The following is a 16007-nucleotide window of genomic DNA, read 5'->3' as shown; positions in this document are numbered from 1 at the left end:
GTAGCTCTCTTATAGATCCCAGATAGACCCCCCCCCCCCCCGACAGTTTAGCTACAAGAATTGTTGGTTGCTCTATATTTAAATTAATATTTCTGAATTTGGGAGCACTAATAGTATTGACCGCTGGTGAAAAAACTGGAAAAAAAAACAAAAACAAGAAAACCCCAAAAACCTCCCTCCCACTACTTACCAGCTTTGTTCTTTGTCTTCAACAGGGAGATGTTTGTGTAGCCCAAACTGACTTCAGACCCTTCACCCTCCGAGATTCCTATTCCCAAGTGCTGCTGTGACAAGTGCCTGTTACCTTGCCCGGGCCACCACTGTCTTGGTTTTTAAAATATACCACGTGCCTTTAATTTCAGTACTTGGGGGGTAAAATCAGGGGCATCTCTGGTTGAGGCCAGCCTGGTCTGCAAATGAAATACCAAGATAGCTAGGGCTACACGAAGATACTGTGTCTGGAAAAAAACCAATCCAACCAACGACAACAAAAAAGCCACCTCGTCATGAAAACACATGTCTTAACCCTTCTGGGAGGATCCCTGCAAGTTACATAGTCTTGTGCCCATGTTCAGTCATTTGAGTTGGATTGGCAGGATTGTGGAGGAGAGAGTGCTGGCTTTAGGAAATACACTCAAATACTTGAGGTCTAAGGTTGGTGAAGTCCACAGCGGACTATCTATCCTGTGGTACATGGTTATTATCAAACGTGCTTCCAGATATAATGAACGGGGCTTTAAATTTCAATGTCAGATGAGTACAGTGGGCTGGCGACTTGATGTGCTCATGATGGCTTTAGCTCTTTCAGAAATCTGCATGGAAAGGTGACCCTGTTCTACCCGGTCCCCTCAGCGGACTGGCCTCTCTTCCGGGTATAGCTGTTGGAAAGGACAGCCTGCTCGCCCAGCACGCGGAGTGCTCCTGCGGTGCTCTTTCCCATTCCCATCCCTCGTCATAATCCTGCGTTCATGACATTATAATCATCACCACAAGTGGCTAATTGTGATGTCACAAATGGGGATTATGACTCGAAATGGGGGAATAAACAGCAGGGGCGGATTAATTCCTAAGCAACGGAAGAAGATTCTGTTTTGGTGCAAATGCCCCAGGGTAATAAAATTTAAAACGGAAAATGGCAGGAGAAGACAAAGGGAACATATGTGAACTATTAGCCAAATTGTCTTTAGGCAGGCCGTTCCCCCTTTAATTTTCCACTTGGTGTGAAAAGCTCCTCTATGGGAGATAAGTGGATTTGGTTTTAAGCCTAACAAAACTCAAGGTGTCTTACTGACCGGTTGTGGAGGGACAGAGGACTGGGTCATTAAAGGTGTTTTTATTTTCCATAAAGCGGAATTGCTCTTTGCAGCTCTATTGCAGAAGTCAGGCTATAAAGATCAGTATGATGGCCAAAGACAGCTGGGCTGGAAATTGACAGCAATCCCAACCTGGGAGCCCTGGCAAAGCCATCAGAGCCTGACTAGCAGCCTTGATCTCTCAGGACAGCTTTCTGAATGGGTTGCATGTCACTGAAAGCGCTGGTTAACAGCTGTTGCTCTGGATTGGCCTAGAATTAGCAGACAATTCTCTGTGGAAGTGGGATTTTCAATTCCAGATGAAGGATGTACTTTTCCCCCTCCGGGACATGAGTGGTTCCCACGTGATTTGGTTAAGCGCCCCTCCCAAGTCTCTGCTTCAAAGGACACTCAACAACTCCTTTATCCTCAGGGGTTCTTTGGTTCTCTCTCTCTCTCTCTCCCTCTCCCAGTGGCTGTTGAATTTGTGACCTTTTTTCCCTCAAGCCCCACAGCCAAACTAAACTGGAAATCTCATCGATTGTTCTCATCTGCCCAGGACAAATTGTTCTGTTCTTCCGTGCATTGTGTTTTGTCCTTTCTTGTGTTCCCTCAACTTGCATGTTGGAAACCTTGAAAAAGATCCATCAGAGACTCAGGGCTGCCTCTCAGGTTTCAGAGGCATGGTAAATTTAGTTATAAAAGAGACTTCTTATTTGACTCTAGGCGCTTAATGATAGCCCTTTCTGCACAAAGTAGAAATTATGTGATTACTGTCTTGGGACTGAGATTAGAAGGTGTGGTTCTATCCATAGCCTCATCTTTGGCGTAGACGGAGCATCTGGGTGGTAACAGGAGGCGCTTAAACACGTGCTTTGAGATGGACACAGGCCCACCAGTCCTGGGAAAGTTGTGGTTCCCTGGTGGCAATTTCCTCTTGATTCCTGAAACCAGCAGCGGTGGTTCCTGTGTTTGTGAGAGGCTCTCAGGACCAGGTGTTGCCTCTTAAGCTATCGAGCAGCCCCAGCCTGGTTTGTTAACCATGTGCATGCACACGTGAGTTGAAGGTGGCTTTCTGGTCTTTATTTCCTTACTGCCAGCTCTTCTCCTCCATTGCTGCACCTTTATACCATGTGCAACCCCTTCAGGGGTTTTTGGCTCTCTTAAGCCATGTGTGCTGTTTTGTGGGAGCATTTATGACTCTTCTTCCCTTTTTATTTCGTGCATCCGTTTTGGTGTGGATTCGTCCCAGCCAGGTGTTTGCCACACTGCAGTAATATTGGGAGAAGTGAAGTGTGCACATGTCCACGCTGGGAAGAATTCCCTTTCGCCGTGTGACAGGAACTCCCAAACCCTCTGTGGGTGTGAGTGGGAAGGAAGACCATGCCCCAGTGCTGTGGGAAATGTAAAGTTCTTAAAGCTGGGGCTTGTCTCTTGGTGCGTTTATAGCTCTGTGTGGAAGCCAGACCCGGACCTGGTGAAACAGCTTAGGGCAGTTTCAGAACCAGCACTCAGCATTGGATTAATGGAGATTAAAACCTTCCTTTCAAGTTCTGCGGTACTGGCAGATCTGAGTTATGTAATTTACTAGGGAAAGCTGGATTTGTTGAACTTGGGGATGAAGTTTGAAAAACACCAAGAGGGTGCTGAAATGACAGTGGCCTTTGTCCTCCGACTCTTAGGAGGTAAATGCCTTCTCTGCCTCTGCCTTAGGATACAATTAACCCAGGTCTGGTCTCCTGAAGGCCGCTCACTTTCTGACTTCCAGCCTCACCCATATGCTCTCTCTTTTTATATTGTCAGGTGGTCCCGAGGGTTGACTGAAACAACACATGTGAAGAATGGTGTGCGTGTGCGTCCTAAGAGAGGCCAGCAGAGAGTATCAGTGTCCTTTCCTATCAGGCTCAGTGTTAACTTCCATGAACTCTCCCTGAACCTGGAGATAGCCTTTGCTACACTGTTTGGCCAGCAAGCCCCAGTGGTCCGGCTGTTTTTTTGTTTTTTTGTTTTTCTTTTTTCTTACATCCCTGACCTCCCAGCACTGAGGACCATGTGTGGACCACGCCCTGCTTTTGCCATGGGTGCTGGGAATCTGAACTCATGTTCTCGTGCTTACACAGTGGGCACTCACTCTTACCCACTGGGCCATCTCCCCCTGTATGCTCTAAACTGGGAATTATAATTATAACCAGAGTAGGAGACCTGCAAGGCTTTCAGAGTGCTGTGTGAACAAGCTGAACTGAATGGGGAGGGTTGCACCAGGGTTCTTTGTGGAGTACGTGATAGCCAGGCTACGGTTGGGCTTGTAGCTCCATGGTCTACCATGAACCTATGTGATAAGGTCCTGGGCTAATCCCCAGGTTCATATAACACCCCTAATTTAAAAAAAAAAAGAGAGCAAGGTGGGAGGGGGTGGGGGATGAATGAATGAATGAATGAATGAATGTTGAGTTGGAAAGGTCTGGCCAAGAAGGTTCTTATTAAAATAGGAAAAAAGGTGAAAAATTTTTTTTGTTTGTTTTGTTTTTAATTAAAATAAAGGGTGCTGTGCATGGTCCCCACAGAGAGCAATCTGCTTGTCTCTGTCATTGTGTCAGTTCAAGGAGCAGACACCGTGGTGCAAGAGCATTTTGGTGGTTAATAATTGGGGCGGAAAAGGTGGGAGGCAGGACTAGGCAGGACCTCAGGACACCGTGAGGATCTCATGCGGTTGCAGCCGTGTCTCCAGGATCCCCACGTGTGAATTCCTTGGCATGGACGAGCTTCCCTTGACTCAAAAGCTGGTTGGATTTTAAACGTAAGCCAAGTATCAAGTTCCTTCTAGAAGGGAGCTGGCAGTGGTGCCTCCACAGGGCTACGCCACTGTTGAAGGCAGGGTTTTTACTGTATCTTATTTCTGTCACACCTCCCCCTGTTTATTTCCTTCATAGCCTTGGATCAGCAGCTGTAACAACAAGTTGGTACAGTTAATCTCTCTCCCCAAGGTGCAGCCTCAGTTACTCTAATTGACTTCTGGCTCACTGAGGCACACTGCGGGGGTACCGGAAGGGGCACTCCTTGGCAGGGTGGCATGTGAAATGTCTGGCCTCTTGCTGAGGTGATCTCTCATCAGGCCTTGGAAGGATGAATGACCACTGTACAGGGCTGTGCATGGGGATGCAGTTATGTAAAACGATTGCTAAGCTTTCTACTGGACTCTGGTTAGCTTGTGGTTGTTTACTCCTAAAGGAGGAAGGGGCTGGTGGGGAGGGAGACGCTTTTTATATATTTAGTGGGGGGTATATACATGCCTGTCCATCTGATCCGTGAGGAAAGTGAGGTGTGGAGAACTTCCTAGGGTTTGCCCAAGCCACTCACCTGAGGGATGGGTAGATGGGGACCTTGGCTCTGTTTCTGCATTCCAGGTCTGACAACTTGTATTGTGGTGATGTCAGGCAGTAAACATTAGGGCTAGGAATGGCTGGACAGAGACTGACCTACACTGCACTCTGGCCTGCACTGGAGTGAATGACCTCTTAGAACCTTTGTCATAACCAAATGGCAAAGCTGTGGGGAAATGAGTCCTCTTCAAGGACTGTAGCTTGGCACAGTTTCCGTGGTGGGACTTGGGCTGTGCCCATCACGATTCCACAGGCACCATCCCTTTGATCTGGCACCTCTGTCTGCCAGATGCTTGTTCTGCAGATGTACCTGTCCTCTAGTGCAAAATGACACGTGTCAAGGTTGTACGTACATCAAAGGAGCATTTGGATTTGGAAAAAAAAATGGAGGTAACCTGACAGCCCATTAATTGGAGTAGCTTTAATAAATTATACTCTCCCAAGTAATGGCATATGGGCAGCTGTTACAATTAGCTAAGCAACTCTCTCCGAACAGATACATATGTTTATCCGTATCTATATCTGGATTGCCCTAGATTGCACAGTGAAATCTAGATAAAGTCACGTTTTTTTGTTTGTAGAGGTCACAGGACAGCCTCAGGTGTGCTCTCAAACACTGTTTGGTTTTCCCCCTTTCTCCAGACTCTCTTACTGGCCTGGCACTTACCATGTAAACAAGGCCACCATCACACCCAGGAGACATCTGGTCTTAGCCTCCCCAGTGCTAGGATTACAAGTGTGGGCCACCATACACAGTTTTAGTTTTTGTAAACAAAAACAAAAACAAAAACACAGGTTCTGGGGACCAAACTTAATTGTCCATGCCATTGCCCAACTCAAGATGATGTTTTTTGGGGTATACAAAAGGCGTCACTGGAAAGATGGGATGAGGTGAGGGAAGAGGTGAGGATTTCACCGTCCCACCTTTTCTATCTTTGACTTTATTGTATCTGTAAGCAGTAACTCAGAAAAATGAGTTGAGTAAAGGAACTCCCCAAACCAGCCACGCTAAAGGGAGGTAGACATTAGACCAGGAAGAAGAGATCCAGTAGAGCAGACCACCTACTAGTCCTGAAATGAAGCAAAGAGCCTCCTTGTTTCTAGTTGAAAGGACACCTAGGAACTTTACTGAGTTGGGAATGGCTTGACTTGAAGATCTTCTCTGGAGTTTGCTTAAAGTCTTTCTCCCTTACCATTCACCGTTACCTACAGACCCACATCTATAGGGACAGATTCTTGTGCTATGTCTCCTTGTCCTTTTACCTCAGGATTATTGAATATTTATTTCTCTGAGCATTTGCGATGGTTATTCTGGATTGTCAACTTGGTGGGATTTAGAATCACCATGGAAACGTGCGGGTACGCCCACTCGTGATTATGTAGACTAGGTTGAGAGGTGAGACGGCTCACCTAAATGTGCTCAGCACAGGTCTGTGGGATGGAGCTGTGGACTGAGTGGAAAAGAGGAAGCGATGGCAAACCCTCTCTGCTTCCAGGGTATGGAGGGAGTGTGCCCACAGGCTTCCGGCCGGTCCCACTGCCATTACACCCCTCCATGATGGCCAGGACCATCCAATGGTGAGTTCAAATATCTCCTTCCTCCTTCAGTTGAGTTTTTTTTCCCTCCCAGATATTTTGTCACAGTAATGATGAGACCCTAAGCAGAACAGCTGGGTGCCCACCTTCAAGATGGATTTGGGAAAGCCTCCCACCTAACCAAGTCACTTGGCCTCATCTCTGTAAATGCGGCCTACACTAAGAATCGTGTAGACATTACTGCTAAAAAGGAAAGTCAAATCTGCATGCTTGATATTTATACAAAACTATAGGAGTGCCCAGGAGGTTAGGGAATAATGAATTTCTTTTATGTAGGACTTTGTAGCTTTGCTGGACAAAGAAATCTTTTCATTAACACATTAGAGAAAAATTTTGAGGCCAATTTGCATTCAGTCTGAGAAGCATGTGTGGGGGTGGTGTCGAAATGTACAGCAATGCCTGCTCCTTTTCGGGAAATCAATTTGTTAAATAGCCCTCAGAATATGACAGCTTTATGGGAGGATTATGACTTTTTTTTTTGTTTTTGTGTCTGCTAAAGAGCTAGAGAATAAGACAGTTTAATCACATGCCATTCTGTGGATAGGACCGTGGGAAGTTAAGTTGCCTCCAGAAGAGGAAGCCCGGGGACCCAGTGAGTTGCGTCTTTAGCAGATGCTCCTAATTACATGGTTTGGAGACAGGCCATTCGGTCCCCTTTTTTTTTTGAGGGTGTCTTGCTTTCCTGGATTGTGGCTGATGTTACTTTCTCAGTCTCCAGTTTCCAAAGATGGTTGGTGGTCAGGGAAGGTGTGTAGCTTCAGGTAGGGAGAAAAGGGAGCTAGAGATGGCAAAGGAAAGAAGGCTAGAGCGCCATCCCTTGGGGCGATCTTTAATTTGAGCCACACTTATATCATTATTTACAGGGATTAGGCAAGCATCAGGATTTACACAGGTGTTACTGCAAGGCAGAAGAGGGCTTCATTTCACTGCCTGAGGAAGGAGAGTCCCTAGAGGCAGCCTTAGCTGTGTCCAGGCATCTGTCTTCCCGCTGGGGACTTTGTGGAATCTGAGCGCCACAAAGCCAGAGCTCATCAAGTCCCCTTTTTGAGACTCCGAGGCCACCAGCTGTGGCAGCAGGTCTCAGCTTTGTCAGTGATTAGCCGCCTGGCAGGGAAGGCTCTTCTAGCTCTCTCTTTTCTTGAGTCTTTGGTGGATTGGCCGGGTCTAATCTGGCCTCTCACTGAGCAGGACACTTGCAACTGCGAGCAGAAGACAGCTCCTCCCGTGAGCCCCACCCCCACCCCCACCCCTGTGCTTTCCCTAGCAAAGGGCTTAACATTTGTGTTTGCAGAACTCACTTTTCTGTAGCTTCTGTCAGCTGCTACTTTAAGTTGTGTGCCTTCTCTTTTTTTGGGTCACTGCCTAGGAGAGAGCAAACTCTGCTGCTGTCCCTCCACCACCAACCCCCGCCCCCCGAGGTTTTTTCTTTGGATTTTTTTTTTTTTTTGGTATGAGTTCTCAGGTTTGATGAACTAACCCCACTTGGCTGTATCCTTAGTACAACAGAGGAAGTACGCAAACGCACCTGGCAAAGATGCCAGGGGTTGAGGAACTTTGGACCTGTAGTTGGTTAAAAAGCCAAAATTAATGAATCAGACTGTCCCTAGCCCTCGCACCCTGTCTCCTGTTTGATAATGACCGTTTATTCTTACAGAAATTCATCACTCAGCCTGGCGGTGACTGTGCAAGCTTTTACCCCAGAGGCAGGAGGATCTATCTCTCTGAGTTCAAGGCCACAGGGTTCTGATCTACAGAGTCAGTTTCAGGACAGTCAAGACTGAGCAAAGAAACCCTGTCTTGGGAGACCAAACCAATCAACCAACCAACCAAACGAACAAACAAACAAACGAACAAAAAACCATTGTGCACATTATGTTCTTGGAATGAAAGTTTTGTTAGCTTATGAGAATTATTGTGTGGGGTTTATGTGCACATATATGCACATAGAGGCCAGAGGTCAACTTTGTCGTCCTTCTTTAGAACTGTCCACCTTATTTTTAGAGGCAGGATCTCTCACTAGGACTTGGAGCTCATTGGCTAGACAAGGTTGACTGGCCAGCAATACCCAGTGACTGGTCTTTCTCTGCCTTTCCCAGAAGGGGACTACATGTATACACCACCATGCACAGATTTATTTATTTATTTATTTATTTATTTATTTATTTATTTATTTATTTAAAATTTGGGCGCTAAGGCTCAAACTCAGTTTCTTGTGCTTGCAAGATAAGCACTTCACCAATTTGAGTTATTTCACTGCCCAAGAAAAATATTGTCACTATTTATAGTCTGTGCTGCCCTAACAAGGAGTCCCAGTGCCCTCCCCACCTGTCGTAAGGATTGCAATGACTTCTTTGGGGGAGTGATTTTTGTAATTATCTTTTTCGTCATCTATGGTAGGTACCATTGAGGTGGGATATAGTCACACCCATGAACTAATTGCTTTATTTGCTCTTGATAAAATCTACAGGGAATGTTATTGGCATTGGGTGTGTATTTTCCATAGTCTGAGGTAGAATGTCGACTGTGGCTTGTGTGAAATTTACTTTGTGGGCGCCTTGGATTATCCTTCAAGTAACTAGGCAGTCCACTCTCTTTCTAGGGTGGCTACACTGAGACAGACAGAGGCCAGTGGGGTTACCTACATGGGATCTAATCTCTGGCCTAGGATGTTAATGACCACGGTGGTTTTAGAAATTCAGATACAGCTGCTCAAGTGTCAGTGGTAAATATGGATTGTGGAGGCAGAGTTCCAGATATGTGTCTCTCTAGCTGCACTTCTGTGCGACCCAGTAGCTTGGAGAAGCCAAGTGTTTGTTTTGACTCTTAGGGAATCACACCCTCCCACCCCCAAAGAAAAATTAGTATGTTTATCACCATGAGAGCATGTTTGTCTCCGTCTTTGAAAGTAGTTGACCGGAGAAATCGCGAAGCTCCACTCGGCTTCTGGGGAATGTCTGCTTGTATTCTGACAGTGTTCTGGCTATGTAACCATCAAATAATAGCCCTCTCAATTGCATAGGAATGAAAGCCTCTGGCAGGAACAGCAAGCAAGGGCCCACCTTCTATCCACTGCCCTTGTCATGTCTGCATCCTCTACTGATTTAATCTTTTCTTCCTCTGGGCTCTGCCCACGTCTTCCCTGGATTAGGTGAGCAGTGGAGCTTTGCCAGACCCCATTCTGGCATTAGTTCCAGCAAGGCAATGGCCTTCGCCTGTTGTGACAATGTCACTGACTCTCATTTTAAGCAGCAGATGGCTCAGAGCACATGGGCAGTGCTTCCTGCGGTGGCCATCACTCTCTGGATGGAAGGGCGGAGCTTCTTCTTCAGGAATTCCATTAACATTAAAAAGAGAGGACCAGATTGCTGGCACTCCCTAGGGCCATGTGCTGTTGCTCTCATTTTGTGCCAGAATACCCAACCTGAACCGGAGGGAAGAGTTAAGTTGGCTCACAGTTCCAAAGAGTCCAATCATTAGGGCAGGGCATCATGGAACTGGGGGTGTGGGGTGGAGGAGAGCTGTTCATGTCATACAGGAACAGAGAACAAGTGACCAGGGAGAATGAACTCAGACCCAAACCCAGTGCTCCGCTTCCTCCAGCCACAAGAGCTCTCCCAAAGAGGCAGGAGGTAGCCACCAAGTATTTAGTATAGGAGCATGCATGCCTGCCACCCCCCCCCCCCGTCTCTCTGTCTGTCTCTCTGTCTCTGTCTCTGTCTCTGTTTCTGTCTCTCTCTCTGTCTCTCTCTCTCTCTCTGTGTGTGTGTGTGTGTGTGTGTGTGTGTGTGTGTGTGTTGGCAGGAGTGTATTCTGCACTTACCACTTTCTGTTCCTTGCTGTTACTCTCGAGCACAGAGTGCTTCATTGTCCTTGAACTAGATGTGGGCCTGGGTGCATTAGGAGCAGCAGCTCCTCAGGGTCCTTTCTTGAAGCAAAGTGAAGTGAACCTGGGAAAACAGAGGGAGCTTGAACTGATGAAGCTTAGGTACCTGGCACACTCGGGGTGATTCTGCCTGAGAGTTCATAAAGGGATAAGTTGATCCTTATTCTGCACTCAGGTTAGCATTATACCATTTATAGACTCCACATCCTAAGAGAGGACCAGTTACCCCTGTGGTTCCTCAAATCGGCTCCCATTCTCCGTTAAAACCACGTATTTGGCTAGACAGAGGCAAAGCTATTTGAAAGCATGCTGGCTTTTGAGTTCTGGTTAGTCTTTTGCTAGAGAATGAGTCTCCCCTCCTGCCCCCCAAGGAAATTAATAGATGATAGGCCAAATGGAAGACTGTTAGCTCTCAGAATGGTCTTCTTTGAAGGTGTGTTGCTTCTTGATATTTTTCAGATGATAGAAGATAATGCTTAGAAGATGACTATTTTTGAGGTGCACTATGTGAATAAAAATGAACAAATGGCCAATCCTAGACATGGGTTGAGGAGAAGGCTTATTATAAATATGAGGAAGAACACAGTCAGAGGCAACTGGAAGGGTCCGAGATGAAGTGGGCCATAGGAGAGAGGTGGTAGATGGGAGAGAGAGAGAAGAAGAGAGGAGCCAGGAGTAAGAGGCCAAGAGGGAGCCAGGAGACCTAGACACCACATAGCCAAAATGGCTGAGGTGAGTTTGTGTAGGAATCAAAGATCTGGGTGAAGGAAAGGGAATTGAAGCTCAGGTAGGAGCTTCAGGGTAGGGGTCAAGGTGAGAAGGGCTCAGAGGAGCCAGGACTCTGGAAAATGTATTGTTGATGCTGATCGGCAGCCATTGTTCTCTTCATTGTGTTAAATAGGTACCTCAGTTAGCCGTTTGAGTTTCAGACCTAACTGTGCTTTCACACAGTCAAAATAAAACCAGTACAGTTTCTGCTAATGCAGGACTGGCTGAATAAAATATGGCACCCCTGAAATGTGGAATATTAGGTAGCTGTAAACATCGTGAGTCAGTTCACTAACGGTGAACGTGGTTAGCATGAATATGAGGGGAAAGAGCTGTCTCAGAATGCTATGCAGAGGGCAGTAGGATCCCGTTTGCAGCTTTGTAAATGCTTGTCAGAGCCAGCCTAATCGTGTGCTTGTCTGTGTGTTTGTGCACTTTCACTGAAAACAGACTGCAAGCTGTGCACGAAAGCATGCATTGGTAACATGGGACAGCCTTGGACAGAGGCGGGGGCTGCTAAGCTACGTTCAAACCCACGTGTTCCCCTAGTTTTGTAGAAGGGGAATGCGTTTTCGTGTTGTTGATGCGTTCTGGAAAAATCTCTCAGCATGGTTAGTATGCACGTGATCGGTTCTTACTAGGTGACAGTGTCAGGCCTGTCTGTGAACAGGTCACTCTATTGTAAACACATTAGCCTTTCCTGAGGCCTGGCAGGGATAGCAGTGAGTCCATAAGGCACTCACTGGCTGAAGGATGTGCATGTGGCATGAAGACCATGTGGCCTGAGGGAAGGCAGGAGAATCACCAGGGCTGGCTTGTTTGCTGGTAAGCTTCCCGCTCAGTGAGATGGCCTCTGTAAGGGAATAATGAGGGAAATGATAAAGGGGGTACCCGATGCCTTGCTCTGACTTTTGTACATGTGCTCACACACTGGCGTACGCTTCATGTTCACTCCTGACCTCACATACATGCACTCCTCACCCCCCACACATATGCATGGCAACACCCCCAATACTCTTACATCTAAACACACTCTAGTTAGTCCATGTCTACAACAGTACTAAACACTGTATCCGATGATTAGTACTGGGTTTTCTGCTACTATGCCTCGCTTCCTTAAAAAGACTCATAGGTGTTTTGCCAGGTAATGAAGAGATGAGAATTGGATATTACACATTAGGTTGCACATACCATTCCTTTTATTTACATGTTTCCTCCTCAACCCCAAGTGGACAAATCACCATTCAAGTGTCCCTTGTACCAAACCCCATACTGTGAATGCATTAGATGAAATAGCCCTCAAGACTATTCAGGGACAGTTGGGAGTATGTGCTGTTGGATGGATACAGGCTGCTATTGTCCTGCATGGAAATGAGGAGAAATGAAAGATTTATGGTGAAAAGTTAGTCCCCCCCTTTAAAAGCATGTATCTAAACTCTTTTGTATCCTGCACATTTTCTTTGTCTTCCCAGTCCAACCTATTATGGTTGCTCTTAAAGCAATTGGACATGATTTGAGACTAAGAATTTTTATTAATTGGTTGCTATTCCTTGGAATAAAAAAAATGAAGAAAAGATTAACAGGGGAAGGATATTAAAAGTGCAATTTGCTCATTCCTTACATGAACGGTTTCGGTTTTATGGAGGAGTAGGCATCATATTAAGGGCAAACTATTTAGCAAGATGTAGGAATGATTAATATATGAGAAACGGTGAATTTAATACCCGTCCAAAACTTGTTAGAATAAATGATTTTTATGTTTCCATTAGGTTTTGTGATGGGAAATAATATATTTTATGTAAGAGAAAATCTACATGCTTTCACTTCCTACACTTGGCACTAGGTTCTTCTCTCATATTCTGAACTCCATCTTTCGCTGCCTAGGTAATGTGTTGTAATTGAATATATGCTCACATCAATAGCTTCTGTTAGGCAGTGTCCCATGGATTCTGTCCATTAGGTGCCTGGGCACAGTAATAATGAATTTGCATAGAGGGCTGGGACATCCTCGCCCTAGAAGGTCTGACAGGGTTGGGTTGCATGTCAAGGGTAGAATACTGGCTTAAGACATCAGAGACGGGGTTGGGGATTTAGCTCAGTGGTAGAGCGCTTGCCTACGGAGCACAAGGCCCTGGGTTCGGTCCCCAGCTCCAGAAAAAAAAAAAAAAAAGACATCAGAGAATCAGAGACACTGGATTTCCGCTCAGCCAGTCAGATAAGAAGGTAAGATAGATATGCAGTAGTAAGAAAAGGAAAATCAAATATTCCAGGGAGTCCAGAAGACAGTCTCGTCCAAAAGAAGGAAGGTTTACCTAGAGTGGGGTGGGGAAGAGGAAGAGGAGGAGAGAATGTGCTCTAAGAGACCTGGGATCACAGTTCCAGGTAATTCTTAATTCCTTAGGAAATAGCCAAGATTATGGTGCAAAAAAATCTAGGGCAATGGAGACGGGAGGCTAGCTCATGGAGAGCCTTTTAAGAGCTCCCCTGGTGTGTGTGTGTGTGTGTGTGTGTGTGTGTGTGTGTGTGTGTGTGTCTGTAAGTAAATTAAATCACAACCGAAGTGAGATAACATTATTTTTTGTCACATTGATCGGCAGAGATAAACACAGTTGATAAAGTACCACATCTGTGAGCAGTGCTATTAAAGCACTGTATCAGCTCAGGGCTCCTATCTGCCATCGCGTCATTGGAAATAGGTTTTGAGTACTGTTCGGGAAGCAGTTGGTCAGTTTCCAGAAGCGATCGGAAATAGCCCATCTTTCCTCTCGCCGACCCTACTTTCAGGGAATTTATCTTGAGGAAGAACCCCCCCCACCCCCCATGCCTCACTGAGGTTCATGTCTGGAAAGCTTCCCTAGGCTGCTGTGAGACTTGAAATGACCTCAGTACCCATCCCTAGGAGATTTTAAAGGAGACCTCTTTGTGTGGTGGGGGGCACTACACAGACATTTAATGGACAAAGAGCAAGCCGGGATTCTAATCTGTAAGACTCTCAGTCCGTGTGTCCAATGGAAATTCTCTGTGTCTGGAGTGGTCTAGAAGGACTGTTCGCATGGATAGGTAGCTTGGGAAACAGTGCCAGGGTAGAGTCTTTGCATTTTCTTTTGCTACAGATTCTTTTTCTCTCGCAGCCTTGGCTCGGGCTCTCTGGTGTCTTGGTGTTGAAATGTGTGAGCCACGGGAGTTTGAAAGGCTCAGCACTTACTTTGGTAGTTTTGTGATCTCAGAATTTTTTTAAGGTGACGGCAGGTTTGCTGGGACTAAAAGGATCTTTCTGTTCTTTGCCATCTAGGGCGTTCAGTCTGTTCTAGTCATTGAAGTATTTATTGGCTTTGGCTTCTCTTTACTTTTCCTTTTGGGGGGCGGGGTAGGTGGGTGCACTGGAATTGAACCTAGGGCCTTGTACTTGTTAGACAAACATGCTACCATTGAACTTCGTGCTGTCCAGCCCTGTGCTGTAAGGTGTGTCTTTAAAGTCACACGTGTTTTTCTTGAGAGGTGACCATTTCTGTAGCTTGCTACAAGTTGTAGTAGCATAGCCCAGAAGGTACTTTTCTGTTCATTGAATTCTAGTTTTATTGTTTTTGCCAGGGGGACATATTTATATTTAAAGATACGATTGGTAATATGATGTGTAAGGTCTGTCTACAAAGCACTACTGTGTTAAATGCATAATATTTTTAATGAATGCCTGAAGACTGAGGGAGTGAGTGTGTGCTGGCAGAGATAGAGAGAGAGTGTGATTTAAGACACTATTTTAGGAACGCTTGATGCCACACTGAGTGTGGGTGTGAGCCAAGTGGATATACTTGTTCTTGTGTGTATGCGTGTGCACATACATGCGTGGGTGCCTTTGCACATGGATGTGAGGGGTCAACCTAAGATATTGCTCTTCAGTCACTACCGTATTTTTGAGACGGAATCTCTCACTGGCTTCAGGCTTGGGTCCTAGGCTAGGTTGGCCCACCCTGGAGGGCAGGGACATGCCTGTCATCCTGGTGGTGCTACACTTTCAACTGCAGGCCACTTTAGCTTTTTGACATCGGTTCAGAGCATTGAACTTGGGTCCCCAGGCTTGAAAGCCCATCACTTGATTGACTTGGACAGTCTCTCCACCCTGTGGAATCTGTCTTGGCTTTGCCAATGTTGCCCAGAGAGCAAACCCGTTCACATCGTTCCCTGTATTGAAGGCCTCTAACTCCTCCTCATCCTTAGGTGGTCACAACCTACGTGAGACTGCAGATGGACATCCTAAGTACACATCCATTAAAATCCCAAGCATACGCTCATTCCTAATGGGAGTCTAAGCTCCCTTGCAGAATGCCTTCTCACCAAGGGCTCCTTTTGTATCCACCATCCTATGCTTTGTGGTGTTAGGTGCACAAGAAGGAGTGACAGCTACACCTGACAAGAAGCCTGCCAAATGCCTGACCTGCTGTGCTCCTTCAGTGGAGAAACTCTCCCTTTGTAGCTCCTTCCCGCCCTTAGTGGCTGTAAGAGGCTTTTGTGAAAGATGAGGCTTGCCTCCTTTTCATGTGTGAATGGGGTCCTGGTTGATCTCACCTTTTCTCTATTTGAAACAGTCTTGGGGCCTGAAAGCACCAAACTTATGAGCTTTAAATGTTTTCTCCAGGGTTGGGGATTTAGCTCAAGGCCCTGGGTTCGGTCCCCAGCTCCGAAAAAAAGAAAAAAAATGTTTTCTCCAGATGGTGAAGAGGAGGGTGGTGTCTCACTGGGCTGGTATGTGGGAGGGATTGGTTTTGTTGGGGGTCAGAACAGAACTGTCTCCAAATCTGATCCTGGGGTACATAAGACAGCATCATGAAGGGGAAGGTCACTCCAGGTTCTCTCACCCTGTCCCCGCAGCAGGAGGGCAGACCTGGGAAGACGCCTCTTGAGCATCTCATAACTGTGGAGTTTGGTTGGATCCACCCCACCTGTGTCTGGAGTTTTCCCCAGGTTTACCTGTGTGCTCCATGATTTCTTGTCTTCTTAAAAAATGCAAAAACAAAAAGTGAACCCTTACTTTGAGCCGCCATGCACTCATGGTTTAGGGGTTATCCATTGGAGCATGCTTGACTTACCAGG

At 46.3% G+C, this 16007-nt stretch overlaps 2 protein-coding genes across 5 annotated transcripts in view; both read left to right on the top strand.

Moving 5' to 3' along the window:
* The window catches only part of Ptprg (protein tyrosine phosphatase, receptor type, G), a 683913-nt gene that overhangs the window by 104238 nt on the left and 563668 nt on the right, over window positions 1-16007 (top strand). The gene's annotated exons all lie outside the window — the stretch shown is intronic.
* The window catches only part of LOC120097096 (uncharacterized), a 99430-nt gene that overhangs the window by 55551 nt on the left and 27872 nt on the right, over window positions 1-16007 (top strand). The window contains exon 2 of the mRNA XM_063274845.1: window positions 216-16007. This exon is cut by the window's right edge and continues 27872 nt beyond it. The gene's annotated coding sequence lies outside the window, so the exon portion shown is untranslated. The remainder of the gene's footprint in view (window positions 1-215) is intronic.

This window comes from Rattus norvegicus, chromosome 15, assembly GCF_036323735.1.
Source record: "Rattus norvegicus strain BN/NHsdMcwi chromosome 15, GRCr8, whole genome shotgun sequence".
In the NCBI taxonomy this organism is placed as follows: Eukaryota; Metazoa; Chordata; class Mammalia; order Rodentia; family Muridae; genus Rattus; species Rattus norvegicus.
The sequence above is the reverse complement of the archived record's forward strand: the minus strand, read 5'-3'. Positions and strand labels throughout refer to the sequence as shown.